This window comes from Helicoverpa armigera, chromosome 30, assembly GCF_030705265.1.
Source record: "Helicoverpa armigera isolate CAAS_96S chromosome 30, ASM3070526v1, whole genome shotgun sequence".
NCBI lineage: Eukaryota > Metazoa > Arthropoda > Insecta > Lepidoptera > Noctuidae > Helicoverpa > Helicoverpa armigera.
The window spans coordinates 1,820,817-1,838,243 of record NC_087149.1 but is presented as its reverse complement, the minus strand read 5'-3'; the positions used below and the strand labels follow the sequence as shown (position 1 = coordinate 1,838,243).

The following is a 17,427-nucleotide window of genomic DNA, read 5'->3' as shown; positions in this document are numbered from 1 at the left end:
CTTGTAAGATGACAGAAAAGAAGTATGGAAGGAGAAAACATGCTTTGGAACCACAATAAAGTTGGGGTAAGGGCTTGCGCAGACAGCATTTCTAGGTGTAATTACTATTAAGAGGAATTTATCTAGGAAAACTGTATGTAATTTGGTAGGTTACCATCATCTAGTCTTTTCTTGACTACGCTGGAGTCAGAGTCAGGAATCAGGATGATCAGGTGTCAGGATGGCTACATTAGAGGGGGTTTGAAAGTGGCGCCAAGTGACAGAGAGGATAAGACTGAGTTTGTTGTGGTCATGTAATGAGGAGTTTTTAAGAATGGTGATGGTAGATGGAAGTAGAGGAGATGGAAAACGAAACAAAAGATGGATAAATTACCTGAAAGATGACAAGATGATAAGAGGAATGAATGATTAGTATTATGGCTGAAGGAGAGGAATTGCAAGAAGAAGTTTGGGTCATTGTCAGCTTAGAGTCTAACAGATGAGAACAAGTGTTTTACATGGTGCGACTGTCTATCTGACCTCCTCAACCAGGTTACCCGGGCAACCCAATACCCCAACGGGTAAGCCTAACTTTGGTAAATCCAGAGAATTTCTGGCTTCTGATTACCCGTAAAGACTGCCAAAAATGCATAAATGACAGCCCCTGCCTGACCCATGTTTGACACACCGCGTCAAGCGTTGCTTAACCTTATGATCGATCGACCCGTGGGACTGTTACTAAGACAAGAGCTATTTACTTATCTACAACATTTAAAATAGCTAGTTCTACATATATATAAAAGTGTGAAAAGAAAGATGAATGGCTCCTATTAGCGGTGTCAAGGTGAAACTCATAAGAATATTTAGATTTATTTTCGACATTTATCATTAAATCGTTGAGACGATGTGAAATATTGTCTCAATTAACATCTATTTGTCTTGTATTTATATCTTTTTAAGTCATCATCATCTGCTGAACCTTTCTCCCAACTATGTTGGGGTGGACGGCTTCTAGTCTAACCAGTGTTTTAGAGGGAGCGACTGCCTGTCCGACCTCCTCAACCCAGTTACCCGGGCAACCCGATATACCTTGGTTAGACTGGTGTCAGACTTACTGACTTCTGACTACCCGTAACGACTGCCAAGGATGTTCAATGACAGCCGGGACCTACAGTTTAACGTGCCATCCGATATTATCTTTTATTTTACACATCTACTTGTAGCTGACAAGTTTTTTCCAATTTTCCATAATAAATGACTTAAAAATATATTTTGAATTTTAATCTCGGTTACCAGGACAACATACATAGGAAGAGTATTTAAGCCAAACCAAGGAATAAGAAAGAATCGAATTCCTATTTTGAAATAAATTCAAATATGGAACGATCATCTATCGAGAGGGAGCGAGCGAGGTTGTTGATTTAATTCATTAGCGGGAGAGAGACGGCGATAGCGGCGTGGGAGCGAGATGGAAACATAACGATGCGTTAAGTGGGTTTTACATTGACCGGTTGTGTCGTTGACTTTTCGCTGGCAATGCATATTTTGTCGTATATTTTTTTCATTAGCGATATAGGTATAGGAAACAATTTAGATAACAATAACTTATCAACAAACAAAAAATCTTCTATGTATGATATGTAGGTAAGGCAGTTTAGGTGCTTAACCGAAATGAAATATCTCAATATCAATGAAAATAAATATGTTTGGGTTTCACAAACGATTTATAAAATTCGATGACCTTTCACTATTTAAATTTACTCTGTTTATTTATTTATTTTATTACTACTATTCTACACAAAATACCAAAAGTATTCCACTATATAATTAAAAGCAAAACAAACAATTAAAATACAAGTATGGATTTAAAAAAATACAAAACATCAAATTGCCACGCACTGTCAACGTCGATGTCAAAACTCAACAGTGTACCACCCTCTTAACACTGAATGAGTGAAAGGCACGCCGGTGTAACAGAGACGGACATATACTACAACTCCAAGCTAGAAAGAGACACAAGATGTTGACGTAGTAGTAGATGAGATAAGGGGATATCAGCCGTTCGTGCGCGTTCGAACGGTTTTTTTACTCGAATACTTTACCGACGGGTTTTTGTGGCAAGTGCTTGTATGGGAATCTTACGAAATAGTGTATGGGAAACCTGGGAAATTTCCATTCAGATTTTTTTCTATTTTATAATTGTTGTGATTTGACGGTATTTACTGTATATTCGTTTAGTAATAATATTAAAATTTTGTTATTCACAAGCAATTTTCCTGCGGTTTCACCTGCATCCCGGGGTAACTACTGTGATAAAGTATAGTCTATGTTACTCGGGGAAGAGCGTATCTACCAAACAAACTAAAGTGTCGTCTTCATAATATTAGTATAGGTAGACAGATTTTGACAATTTGTCTCAGATCATAGAGGTTAGGGTCAATTCCAAAATTATTTGACGATTACCGTCTATACAACCTTTATACGATCTATTTTTATTATATTTCGCTAAATATTTTTGTCCCTTTTACTACATATATATTTACCAAACTTAATCATCAAAATCTAAGCAAACTAAAACTTTACTATTGAATGATTTTTTTCATGTTTTGGGTTTTTTTAATGGCTCTAACATTTTTGATAATTACTATTATAATTGACGGGTTTTTAGCAGTCAATCAAGTTTATTGATTTACAGATAAAAAGTTTGAATTTTGTCTTAAAATTTATGTAAGAATCTTAGCTATTTCAAGAATCTTTATTTGCTAAGAATGTAGGTAACAAGCATGATATGTTACATATAAATTAGTCAGACCATATAGATATATTTATGCCATTGAAATTGGAAAAATAAGAATAATTTACAAAGCCAATAAAACCCCCAAATCGAATTTTACCCAAATAATGCAATTAGTATTATATTTTCAATTACCAGTTCATTTAGCCTAAAATAACACCTATACTTTTTAACCGAGTTCCCAAAATGAATGAGGTTCTAAAACCAAACCTTTTTTTTTATTTTTGTACAATAATATCGAACTTGGAACACAGCACTCGCCCATCCGCTCGCCTCAAACAATGACAAGATGCAAACGCGGCACGAGCCGAACGCACACATGCAAAGATTACGGCTCACGCACACAGACGCGAATTATTATTATTACACGACTGCAAAGATAGATAGAGATGTATGTGAAAAATGTTTTCTTGGGAATTAAAATGTTTTTAATCAACTTCGAAAAATAAGATTCTTAGATTGTATGTATATTGTATGATTTTGATGCGGTTCAGCATAGTATTTCTCTAACTTGGGAAAAGATTTTAGGTAAGTACTGAAGACAGTTAATTTTTTTTGGAAGTTGCATTCAAATGTTAAAGTAATTCCTTCCTTTAAAGTCTTTAAAAAAGCTAGGAAATTACTTACATAATGATTTTTTTTTATTCTGCCCCTATGTTTCAAATCTTATTACCTCACTTTTATTTTTATTTTACTCACTTTTATTTTATTTACATAACAGTTTTGAAAAATCTACTCTAGACGATATTTCAGTAATTTAAACCTATATTTAAATAACTAGGTTATTAAAACACATTTTTTTTTATCAAATATACAAAAAAAATAAAAGCACAAAAAATTCACTTATCACCTTACCACGAACCAGCGTGCGGTTGAACTCACGCACACAGGTGCAAATCGTCTCGTGTAAACGTGTAAGTGAAGACAATAAAACTTGTGTGTGTGCGTGCGCTGTCTAAGTGTAGTACGTTCGCTTAGTTGATACTTGTAGTTATCTATTTTAATAGTTTTTGGGCTAAAACTTTTTGGTCTGCGTGTTATGGTGAACCTTTTGCGCGTTATGGTATCCTGGTACCTCTGGGTTAAATACAGGTTATTTTAAGAACTAAAAATTCAAAAATTGGGTGGCCAAGTCAAAATCCAAAACCCTTTCGAGGTCAGAAATTGGATGGGTGACCATTTTCAACCGACTTCTCAATAAGGAGGAGCTTCTGAATTTGGCTTTTCAACCAAAATCATTGAAGACTGCAGTCTGACTTGGTTAGTTCTGATAATTCCAGTTTATCATAGTTATGACTGGTCTGCCTGTTATAGCGAACCTTTTGCGCGTCATGGTATCCTGGTACCTCTGGGTTATAAAGGTTATATTAAACCTTTGTCACGGTCAGACATTGGATGGGTGACCATCATCATCATCATCCTCCTGCTCTTATCACAGGATGATGATGATGATGATGTTTAGAAATGGTCACCTATCTTATGTCTGACTGTCTATGTATAACCTAATACAGCCGCCTAATACAGCAGCCTAATAATTCACAAAGCAGCCCGGAGCCTGGAAGCTGGTGATTGATACACCCGTGCATCGGAGAGCACGTAAATGTCGGTCCTGCGCCTGATCTCTCTCCGGTCGTGTCGGATTACCGTCCCATCGGGCTATGAGAGTGAAGGAATAGGGAGTGCACTTGTGTCTGCGCAAATGCTCGTGCACTATAATATCTCCTGCGTAGTTGGCTAATCTCCTTACATGAGAACAGCCGCCGTAGCCGATAATCGGCTAGGAGGACATCATCATCATCATAACCTAATATATTTTTGAGAGGAGCTTCTCAATTCGGCTTTTCATTGAAGACTACCGAGTCTTCATCATGATATCGGGTTGTCCGAGTTGTGTAGGTCAGATAGGCAGTCACTATTCTCTTTGGTTCTCAGCTGCATCTGGTTATCTCCATTGCGACCCCAAACATAGTTAAGAAAATACTAGACAAATGATAAAAACCCACAGACAAAAAATAATATTCAAAGGTATAGGCCTGAAAGTTAAACAGTCGCATTGATAGGCCTAGCTAGACAGACAGGTTATTTTAATAGCAAAAAAAACATGTAAAATCAAAATCAAGTCAGTTGCAGTAACTACAACTACATACATACTAATTATACGTTTACATAAACAGAACACACACATATGTAAAATAGTGTATGTGTAAATTATTTCACACTAGTGTGCGTGTCTCAATTTTAAGTTAACTTTGAAGACTTATCGGTAGGTACTGGGAATCGTGGTGATAAGATTTTTGGATTACCAGCAGGTCCTAACTCTTTGAGAGACTGTGATCCTGGTACATGAAGGGCTCCAGAAGGAACATGATGGGGTTTAGTCAGTAAGAGTCTGACACTCTCACGCTGCTAACCCACAACGGGAGGGAAGAGGTACTTGGCGGATTTCCGTTAAATTCTTAATAATATTTATCATCTGTCTAGCCTCTTCCCAACTACGTTGGAGTCGGCTTCCAGTCTAACCGGATGCAGCTGAGTACCAGTGTGCCACAAAGCGCGACAGCCTATCTAACCTCTTCAACCCAGTTACCTGGGCAACCCGCCCCTTGGTAAGACTAATTGACTTTCTATCTACGACTACCAGTAAAAACTGCTAAAGATGTCCAAATGACAGCCGGGACCCACCAATTTAACGTGCCTTCCGAAACACGGAGGAACTCTTCATGACAAGATGGTCACCCACCCATCCACTTAACGACGCCAAGCATTGCTTAACCTTATTGACTAGACTCGGGGTCGAAAAGTGCTGGAAAGGATACCACAGACCAGCAAGTGCAGCGTAGGACGTCCACCAACAAGGTGGACAAACGACCTTATGTCGGTCGCCGTCGACGCTGGATGCAGGTCGCTTCCAACAGGTATCTGTGGAGATCTAAGGGGGAGGCCTATGTTCAGCAATGGTGGATGTTACTTAGTCACTACATAACTTATATTATTATTGTACGTCTGTCTATTTGTCACCTTTTCTCGGTAAAACGGCTGAGACAGATTGCAATCTTGAAATAGAGATAATATAGGATACACATAGATTTGATTCAGTTGCGTTTAGGATTCCCCTCAGAAATCTATACTAAGATTACAAAGATTAAAGTGTTTGTTTGTATGAACGCACTAATCTCAAGATCTACGGGACAGATTTGAAAAAAATATTTCAATAGATAGTCCATTTATCGAAGAAGGCTACTTACTAGTCGTTTTCCCATGGTTTCACCCGCGTCCCGTAGGAACTACTGCCCGTACCGGGATAAATTAAGCTTATGTTAATCGGGAAGAACGCAGCTTTCCAACAGTGAAAGAATTTATCTAATCGGTTCAATAGTTTCGAAGCTTTTAGGGTACAAACAAACACAAATTTTTCCTCTATTATATTAGTATAGATTTCTTAATTTTAAACAACCAAGTATATTTTCTTATAAAAATCATCCCCTAGCTATACTAGGTGAATCCATTGATTTCACATCTACATGCCGAATGAGACAGATATATGCTAAAACTAAATGAGTGACAGAGATAGAATATTTATTATATTAATAGGGGTTGACTTTCGGCACCCTTCACTCTTAACGTCGATTTTTGAAATCAATATTTAAATAACGTTTTAAGTTGCAGTCCCTATTCTATACTTGTTTCTAATATTATTATATCGGGTATGTCGTACCCAGAAGTAGTCAGAAGCCAGTAAGTCTGACACCAGTCTAACCAAGGGGTATCGGGTTGCCCGGGTAACTGGGTTGAGGAGGTCAGATAGGCAGTCGCTTCTTGTAAAGCACTGGTACTCAGCTGAATCCGGTTAGACTGGAAGCCGACCGGAAAAACCGGCCAAGTGCGAGTCGGACTCGTGCACGAAGGGTTCCGTAAATTACAGTTAAATCAACCTATCTCAAAAACTATAAGAGATACTTTGATCAAACCAAAAATCGTTGAAAGAGTTAATTAGCATGCATCACCTCTATTTTTTTTAGAATTTTATACCCCGTAGTTATAAAAATAGAGGGGGGGGGACATACTTTTTACGACTTTGAGAGCTGATATCTCAAAAACCGTTCACTTTAAGAAAAATGTTTTTTAGAAAACTTTATATCATTTTAAAAGACCTTTCCATTGATACCCCACACGGGTATGTACATCGAAAAAAAAAATTTCATCCCTCAGTTACATGTATGGGGGGCCCCACCCCCAATTCTTTTTTTTACTATTTAGTGTCATATTTTTGTAGCGGTTCATACAACACATATTCCCATCAAATTTCATCACTGTAGTACTTATAGTTTCCGAGTAAATCGGCTGTGACAGACGGACAGACGGACAGACGGACATGACGAAACTATAAGGGTTCCGTTTTTGCCATTTTGGCTACGGAACCCTAAAAAGGCTCGGAGGAGGAGGGTGTGTCGTACCCAATGACATTAAATCCTATCACATATACTTTATGATATTCTATGGCGAATTGTAAAAAAAATAACCTAATCCATTCAGTGGTTTAGCCACAGGAGTCATTTTTCGTTTTCATAATTTACAACATCATGTGTAAAGCAGAGATAAAGTTAGGAGTATCGAATGTTTTGACCAGTTGACAGCTGTCAGTTTTCAAGGGAGAATTTCAGTTGTTTGTAATGACTGGCTTTTATATATGATGTTCTAATGTAATCTTGCCAAAATATAATGATGATCGAACACCATACCATCCCCTAAGATTACTAACCTAGATTCCTGCCTACCCCATAAAGCCGATCGATACGAAGAGGTACCAGACACTCATAAGCTTACAGCAGTCAAGCTATAACCGAACTGAACCATGCTCTACGGAGTAAGGAAAGATGAGCGGAGATGCCAGCCATAATGCAGGTAGGTCAGGTACCACCTTCTAGGACCAAAACGATCAGTTACGAGTGAACCAACGAGGCGTTCGGGATCTTTCAATGATTTTTGGTATTACATAAAATTATCAGGTCCATAGAAGGGGTATGAGGGCGAAGACAGTGACGTTCCTCGTCCCCCGCACTTTGTCGCACTACTTTCTTAGGAAATTTTCCGATATGGCAACTCCGCTATTCATTTGTTCTCCATGCAACAGAAAAGAACCCACTTTGGACACGACCATTTTTTTGTAACACCAAAAATCTTTGGCAACTCGTAACTGATCGTATTGGTCATGTCCTTACGTATTTGGCCTAGAAGGCGTTTGACCTACCAGAATTATGGCATATCTGGTGATTACTCACTCCGTGACCATACCCTAGCATCGCCTGCCACCTGTCAAGTTGGCCATGAACTACTAGGGTAGCATAGATACGTCAGATGTCAAAACAGACGAGACGGGCGGGTAAGAACGAAGAATTATGATGATTAATGGCGTTTTATTGCTATAACTGTAATTAGCTAGAGATGGTAAATGCTTTGTCTTATAATAGTAGTATCCTTGGCAAGGTCAAGTGGTTTTCAGGACGAATGACTAACTAAAACATGTGTCATGTATTTCTAACACGCATTGTTAATTAAGGATCATTGCAGTAAAACTGACTAACACATTTTTAAAGTTGGTTATTTCAATAACCGGCCCGATCGATTGTTTTGTAATTGAAGATAGAATTTTGGCATTATCTTGAAAAGATCTCTAACCGCAAAGTAAAGGATGGATCAGTTATTGAAATCCGCAGTAAACTTGTAGAAGTAAAAATCTTGTAACCAAACCAAGTCGAGGTACTAGAGTACTAAGAGTGCATAACCACACAGAGATGGTCAGGTGATGCTGACTCTGGTACCCAATGATAACATTTCTGTGTAGCTCAGCATTTTCGCGAACCGTACTCGTTGGGGGCACGCGATCTTTGCGGCCAATCGATCTCTAACCGCAAAAAAACGAATGGATCGGTTATTGAAATCCGCAGCAAATTGTAGAAGTACAAAATATCCCATCAAAAACATTAAATGTAAAATAAGCCAATCCTCTACGCAGTTCCTCCACCGTAAAAAGTTTTGAGATCGCATAGAAGCCAAGTCCTGTTCAACTTTAATTGTAATAATAAATCAACATTTTTTGACTATATCAATTAAATAGTTTTGTTCACATTACAATAATATTGACTTGGCCATGAGCACAATAAACTACAAATATAATACAGCATATCTTGGAGAGGTGAAAGTCAAACATGGAGTTTAATATCACAGAATTAAATACATTTAGTTTATTCAATCGTTACTAAATGACAGTCAGTATCATCCATCACTGAACTGCACATGTACTATGGCGGATGTTTAGTCCATGGTGATCTCAAATTCTAAGTCTTTTAAGTCCTTGTCTAAGTTCAGTGCATAATCAGTCCAATCGTAAAATCATGTCCATATAGAATTTATCAATTCAATGGCATTTACATATTATTACAAGGAGCGACTTTTATTTAACTTGTGCTCATGGCCAAGACAATATTATTTTAATATGAACAAAACTATTTAATTGATATAGTCAAAAAATGTTGATTTATTATTACAATTAAAGTTGAACAGGACTTGGCTTCTATGCGATCTCAAAACTTTTTACGGTGGAGGAACTGCGTAGAGGATTGGCTTATTTTACATTTAATGTTTTTGATGGGATCTAATTTATTTTTTGTAGGTCTCTTTCTTTACTAAGTATCTCTTTCTTCTATAGTATATAACAAATTAAATTAACTTTCATGCAACTAACTAAATATATAACAAACTAAATATGTACACCTAGTTAGCACGTAAACAACATTTTTTTTAAATAAACTAATAATTTTCGAAATTGTCGAATTTTTGAATCAAATATCTTTTAGAACAAAAGAGATTTATTTCAGAGGTAGATGGCGCTATCACATGTAATTATTTGATTTTTTTTAAAAGTACTACTTATACTAAGCTATGTAACGAAACCATAGCGCGATTTAGACCAGGACAACGCCATCTATCGAGCGAGCATGCAGTATTTATCGCACTGCAACAATATGAAAGATTTTATCATTGTTCATTTCATTTTAACCTAGCTTTTTTATTCATATGTATGTATATTTAATACATAATAACAATATACCACACTACGTAACAATAAAACAAATAGTAACATTTTGTACATAAATAAATAACAAAGTTATCAATGCAGTCAAAATTCATACACAATGTTCTTGAAAAACCGCAAATATAAATTTGTTTCCTATTTTTTTATTAAGTTTTAAGGTTTTTATAATTTTCCCTTTATATGTAGCTAGTAACCTATCTTGGTGCCAAATTTGAAGGTTCTAAGTTTGCTAGAAGTACCTTAGACTTTTGATGATCGGTCAGTGAGTGAGTCAGTGACAAAATGGTGTAACTTTGATCGCTCATAACTCGTAAACTATTTATTCAAATGTCTTGTAATTTTGAGACTGAGCTTGTTCTAATACTTACTCTTGGTCATCGAAAACCTAAACTCATAGCTTTGATCACATGGAAGTTACAGGGGGCTGAAATAGCCGCGAAACGCTTCGAGAAAAGATGGTACGGCCGTGCCCGCTTTGCTCGAGTCTTGGCTGGGGCACTGCCGTGCCCTCAGATTATAATCTTAGCTCTATCTTTCTATCAAGGTACTCCAAAAATAATTAACTGTCATTAGGTCCACCAAAAACCCAAAGAAAATCGGAGTAAAAATACTAGGAGCGCATAACCACCAGGTGATGCTGACTCGGGTACCCCGATGATAATATTTTTGTTCAGCTCAGCATTTTCGCGCACCGTACTCGTTGGGGCACGCGATCGAGGGGCTCTTCGAAACCGCGGTCAAACGGTCTTGATCGTTGACCAATTATATCATCCCTTTGTAGTCTTGATCACAAGATTTTTTTTTTTCGATAATTTTTAATTAGGATTATTTATTCGTGCTACGTAAAAAAATTACGGAATTATTGGTAGATTTCGGAAAAAAATTGTCTTTCTTGGCAGTCGGTTGAAAAAAATAGTGTTGCTTTTTTTAATGAGTTAAAATTATACATATTATGTATTTTTATAATCTTATTTTAATTAAATTTATTTTTTAGTAAAATACGCGTAGAAGTGTAAAAAAACTGTTGACATCTTAAAGTTAAGTTATTCGGTTATTTAAATGGTAAAATAAAAGTAACATTTATTTTTAATTTTGTGAACCATTAGCCTTATCTTGATTGATGCATCTGATATTCCTATCAAGATATTATATTGTTTTTACTTTTTTTTCGGGGCAAATATTTTCTTCAAAATTAACGTATTCATAATTTATGTAAATCGGAAGCGTTGACTATGCATTTCTATTATTATCAAAAGCAGGAATTATATTACATTAAACTAATGCTTTTTTTAACTGATTTAATTATATTTTAACATTTTAAGCGGAAAATTCCGTCCTTTCAAACCATATACAATTAATTTAAATCTATAAAAAATGTTTGCTGATACAATTTGTACAAGTTGTCATACATTTTTATTATATTCTTAGCAAAAGAATTTGACGGCCATTAGTGAACCAAGCGACATCTTTAAAAAATACAATTCAACTGTCAAGAATTAATAAAAACACAATAAAAATGTCAAAAACAAAATAAAATTTGACAGAAAATTAGGTGTTTAGAATGGAAAATTATTGCAAATACGTTTTAAAGTTGTTAGCTGGTGATAGTTTATGTTAAAATGTTGTTATATCGGTAATAACAACATGGGGGCTTTGCATATATTTATCTACAAGCTTTCGTCAGCATTTTTTGAGGGAACTACTTTCAGCAGCTGGATAAAAAGTAGTCTGTATGATCCTCCGAGCCTTTTTCCCAACCATGTTGGGGTCGGCTTCCAGTCTAACCGGATTCAGCTGAGTACCAGTGCTTTACAAGAAGCGACTGCCTATCTGTCTATCCAAAAAGTAGACTGTATGATATTCCAAGTTCAATGAAAATCCATTCAGTAGCTTTTGCGTGGAAGAGTAACAAATACATCCACAATTCTTATTAGTAGGTATTGACTTCCTCGAATCTATCTGGCCTGGATAAAGTCTGACAGACAGTCTTTAGGTAAGACTTTCTGGCTTCTGACTTTTCGAAACGATTTATAAAGATGCAAACGGGACCCACACATGCTAAGATGCAACATTACAAAATAATCAATTCATCAAACCAAAAAATCTTATCAAACCCTCAACATGAAAAAAAAGGCCACCGCCGCGCCATCAAAGTACCAAGACCGCAGCGTCGCAAGGGGGTTGCAACCTCCCCTCGCCACGTGCTCGCCACCCCACGGTACATACCTACAGCTATATACGGCTATATACTTAAATATAGGTTAGCTTGTCTGTCACTGTGTGGAGTTGCTAACCACGTTTTTGAACTTACTATAGAGTTATAAGTATAGACGTCGGCAGAACTGTTGGAGTTTTGCGTGCATTAATTTTTAGACTTATTCTTGTAGGAGTATGGAAACTTTGGATTTCCTATGGTCCTTATGTAGTCTTTTAGATTTGAGTATGAAATTTTAGTGGAAAATATCAATTTACGTATTTCTTCGTCTCTCTAAAGAAATCATTGTCTGCTTAGCTATATGCGTTTAAAAATCAATAATCAGGCAAATATATTGTAAGAATATATGTATCAGATACTAACACCTTTGCCAAAAAAGTTTATTATTTACAACGAGTAACTTCTGTTAATTTTATCCTACGATTTTAAGCATATCATTAAATCATCTACGTAAAAGTTTTCGCTACAAATCTTGAATTACATTTTCTTCAACAATTACACTATACATATCTTGAACACCAATGGCTGATAAAAAGGTAAAGGAAAACTTATTGAGGAAACCTGGACCTAGTCTGAAATCACCAACCCGCATTGAGCAAGCGTGGTGATTAATGCTCAATCCTTCTCCGTGTGAGAGGAGGCCGCAGCCCAGCAGTGGGACGATAAAAAGGCTGTAACAGTAACAACAATAAGTCTTTTCTTGACACATTTTAGAGCATAGTACTTGATTGATGGTAAGGCATGGTGAAAGGTCACGGAGAGGCCTTGAACTGGCAGATACGCCATAAGAATGGTCGAATTCTAGAGGCTATTCAGTACTTATACTTGTATTATTTATTGACTGTTTCACTTGATTTTCACTCGCACCCGTAGTGAACTACTTTAGAAACGTTTAATATAATTTATTAGTCATGTTGTGAAGAAGGTATGAACGTGGACGGATATAGTGGAAGAGGAAGACCAAAGAAACGATGGATGGATTGTGTGAAAGTAGATATGGTAAGAAATAATGTTACTTGTGAGATGACGGCAGATAGAAGAGTATGGAAGGAGAAGACGTGTTGCGCCGACCGCTAATAAAATTGGGATACGGGAAGGAGGGTGATGATGATGATGAGAGAACCCAATTCTGGGTTAAGCTCGCCATTGTACATAAACTGTCCTTATTATTTTTATATGTATTGTTAAGTGTGCAATAAAGAATAAAAAATAAGTCATATGTAATGGACTAAAAAGCCTAAATGGCAGGCAATGCCCGGCAGCATTGCCTCGCTGGATGGCAATGCTTATCCTTCAGGGGACCCATTTATAAAAAAGTAGTCTATAACCATCTGCAGTCTCTCATTTATCGGTCTGCATTCATCATCAATTCATTGAACTTCAGCCGAAACAACAGAATTTCAGTCATATAATTTAGCAGTACAAATGTAGGTCAGTATCTGATACTAAGTAATTGTATTCATAAATAGACAAGCCGTTTTTCTGCGGTTTTACCCGCTTCCTGTGGAAACTATTGTCCGTACTGGGATAAAATTTAGCCTATGTTACTCAGGAAGAGTGTAGCTTTCCAACAGTGAAAGAATTTTTCAAATCGGTTCTGTAGTTTCGGAGTCTTCGGGGTAAAAACAAAAATGTTTCTTCTATATTAAAGTGGCATTGATAGATAGGAAATAGCAATTCACCGGAGTGTTTAAATATGGCTTTTATTTATCCTAATAATGTAGAGTAGTCCTATGATTAATACATAAGTTATTGTAGGTAATCTGTAGACGGAATCAACTGATACATGTAATTAAGCTGCACTATTCGTTAGTAAAATAAGCTAATATCATTATCATCATTATCATCCTCCTGCCCTTATCCCAATTTTATTTGGGGTCGGCGCAGCATGTTTTCTCCTTCCATACTCTTCTATCAAATAAGCTTATATGTATTTAAGAAATATGGCTGAATCGATGTTAATTTTTGTCAGCTTACTCTTGTAAGACACTAGCTGACTTACAACGTGGACATAAGCCTACTCGTGTTAATTTTATAATTGTAAACCTATACATATATGTACTAATTAACTGATATCTATATTAATTCATCATCAGCCTTTGACTCTGCACTACAGGGCTCATCCTCTTCTCATACAACGAAGGAACGTGATCACTATCCTTGCTTAAAGAGCAATTTTCCTCAAAATATTTATATCACCTTTACTCAGTTATTGGTGTCTAAAATACTCAGAAAACTTATTAATCTAATAATTAAATTAACCTCCACTGACCCTGGAAGGTCAAGGTCATAATGGCTGAAGAACGACTCCAGGTGTATACTAGATACGTTCTAACAGTAATATTACTATAGAGAATACACTTGCACTATAATAAATAACATTATAAACAACAAAATGCGGGTTGGTGATTTCAGACTCTATAATCCAGATGTCAGCAACCCCAGCGGGGCCCAGCAGGGCCAAGGCCTGCCGGGGCTGCGGGTTGTTCGAAAGAGATACCGCGGCCCTGGTACATAAAAGGCCTATGACGGAACACGACGGTGTTTAGTCAGTAAGAGTCTGACACTCCCTCACCGCTGCTAACCCACAGCGGGAGGGGTCATTTGATGATTTTTAACGTCGGAAAAAAAAAAAAGTTTCCTCGAGATGTTTTCCTTCACCTTTTCATCAGTCATTTATGTCCAAGATATACTTAGAAAGAATCTTTCCCTTAAAAAAAAAACATAATGAACATACATACGTATACCGTTTGATAACTCGAAACGGTTTTGCCGACAGATAAAATTACAGGCACGTGAGCCATTTTAACATTTTCTTTGATGCTGAAAACCGTATAAACCTCTTTGAGGCAGGTAGTGATAACCAGCCTGCAGGAATTACATAAGAATCATTATTCATCATCTGCCTAGCTTTTCCCCAACTAGAGGTCTCTCTCTTCTAGTCTAGCCTGATGCAGCTGAGTACCAGTGTTTTACAAGGAGTGACTGCCTATCAGACCTCCTCAGCTGAAATAGTATAACTAGAAAATATAAACGATATGTTGGGGTCAGTTTCCAGTCTAACCAGATGCAGCTGAGTACCAGTGTTTTACAAGGAGCGACTGTCTGACCTCCTCAACCACCAGAATACAGTATAAATCAGAAAAATAAACAATCAAAATTCGATGTCACAATTATAATCTACCCAACTTACACGACAACCCTCCAAAAATAAAAAAAAATAATAAAAAAAAACGTAAAAAAATTACAAAAAAAAAATATTCATTCGAATTTCGAATCGTTCTGATCGCGGAGCGCGGCAGACGACACTCGAGCGAAGTGGAGTTTCAATATAGCTATGTATTACACGACCAGTTCGTATAGACCTTCGCCAAGCAGAAGCTTTCATATCGGCGAGGATCAATGTACGTTGGTCGAGTTCTACCGATGTTATACGACCAGTTTGTGAAGGTCTCTGGGTGGGTGAAGCTTCCATGTTGGTGGGGGTCAACTTAAGTTGGTAGTATACCGATGTTATACTTAAGTTAGGTATGTAGGGGTGGGATTGTAGCGTTGGGAAAATGAGGTGAAGCAATTTTTTTTTTGGGATATCAAAATTTTGTTTTTGATTTTAATGAATAAGTGTGTTATTATTAGAATAATAAGAAGGTCAGTAGTTTATTTTTGTAAACGATTTTGTTTTAGTTTTGAAAATAAGAAAAAAAAACTAGAATTCCATTTTTTTTACATACTTAGCGAAGGTAATATATCTAAGACATATACATACAATTTTTTTTCTCGGAAGTTAGTTTCCATAACCAAACCAAAAGTTTCAAGACATAAACCAATTTTTTTAAATCAAAAACTAAAACACTTCTTAATACTTTTTTTCAAGATATTTTTTTACAAACATGACAATAAAATCTATTAAAAAACACACTATTTTCAAAACAAATCCACAAAACAAGAAAAAAAACTATTAAAAAAATGCAAAAAAAAAACAATATTTATTATAATATTAATTAAACCCAATCCTCTAACCTTACCCCAACATACAAGTACATACTACATTCACCTACATTTACTGTGCACCCACACAGACACAGTTTTATAGCCCGAGTCGGGCACGCACACTAACACAGCACACCGACACGCTTACACACACAGGCGGTGTATATGTATTCTTTCAGAGAAGGTACCTAAAATTTTGAGTTTTGCTCTCTGATTAGAAAAAAATACTTATTTTGGCATTGTCTAGAAAATCATTGATTAATTGTGAAGGAAAATATAGTGTTTTTTAACCAACTTCAAAAAAAGGAGGATCTACAAACACTGCGACCTATAGGATCTACCGACCCGCTTACACACAAGCGGTATATATTTTATTCTTTCAGAGAAGGTGAATTTTTGAGTTTTACGTATTTGCAGATTTTTTTTGGGTGTATCAAGAAAATCAAGGATTGAAAATGGTGAAGGATACGAAAATTTCGTGTTTTTTTTTTAAAAATTTACTTCAAAAAAGGAGGTACACGCTTTTATAGCCCGAGTCGAGCACGCACACAGATGTAGCACACCGACACGCTTACACACACAGGCGGTGTATATTTTATTCTTTCAGAGAAGGTAAAATTTTTGAGTTTTCTCGTTATTTTAACCTATCTACGGATTAAAAAAATCTTTTTTTGCCATTATCGAGAAAATCATTGATTTATTGTGAACGAAAATATTGTTCTTTTACCCGATTGAAAAGAGGAGGTTTTACAAACGCTACATACCGATACGGTTACACACACTTGCGGCAAATATTTTATTATTTCAGAGAAGGTAAGAGTTTTTCGTATTTACTGTTTTTTTAACTACATCAAGAAAATCATGGATTAAAATTGGTGAAGGATACGAAAATTTCGTGTTTTTTTTTACCAACTTCAAAAAAGGAGGTACAGTTTTATAGCCCGAGTCGAGCACGCACACAGACGTAGCACACCGACACGCTTACACACACAGGCGGTGTATATTTTATTCTTTCAGAGAAGGAAAATTTTGAGTTTTCTCGTTTTATTTACTGATAAAAAAAAAAGTTTTTTAGCATTATCTAGAAAATCATTGATTAATTGTGAAGGAAAATATAGTGTTTCTTTAACCGACTTCAAAGAAGGAGATTCTACAAGCACAGGACACCGACACTGCTACACAGATGAGGGGCATATATTTTATTCTTTCAGAGTAAGTAAATTTTGAGTTTTGCTCTCTGATTAGAAAAAATACTTATTTTGGCTTTATCAAGAAAATCATTGACTGATTGTTTTTTAACCGACTTCAAAAAGGGAGGTTCTACTAGCACACACACTAGGGCACATATGTATACAT

The 17,427-nt window shown here is 36.3% G+C and overlaps 1 protein-coding gene across 1 annotated transcript in view; it reads right to left on the bottom strand.

Moving 5' to 3' along the window:
• Positions 1-17,427, bottom strand: part of LOC110380106 (LIM domain-binding protein 2) — a 48,921-nt gene that overhangs the window by 14,984 nt on the left and 16,510 nt on the right. The gene's annotated exons all lie outside the window — the stretch shown is intronic.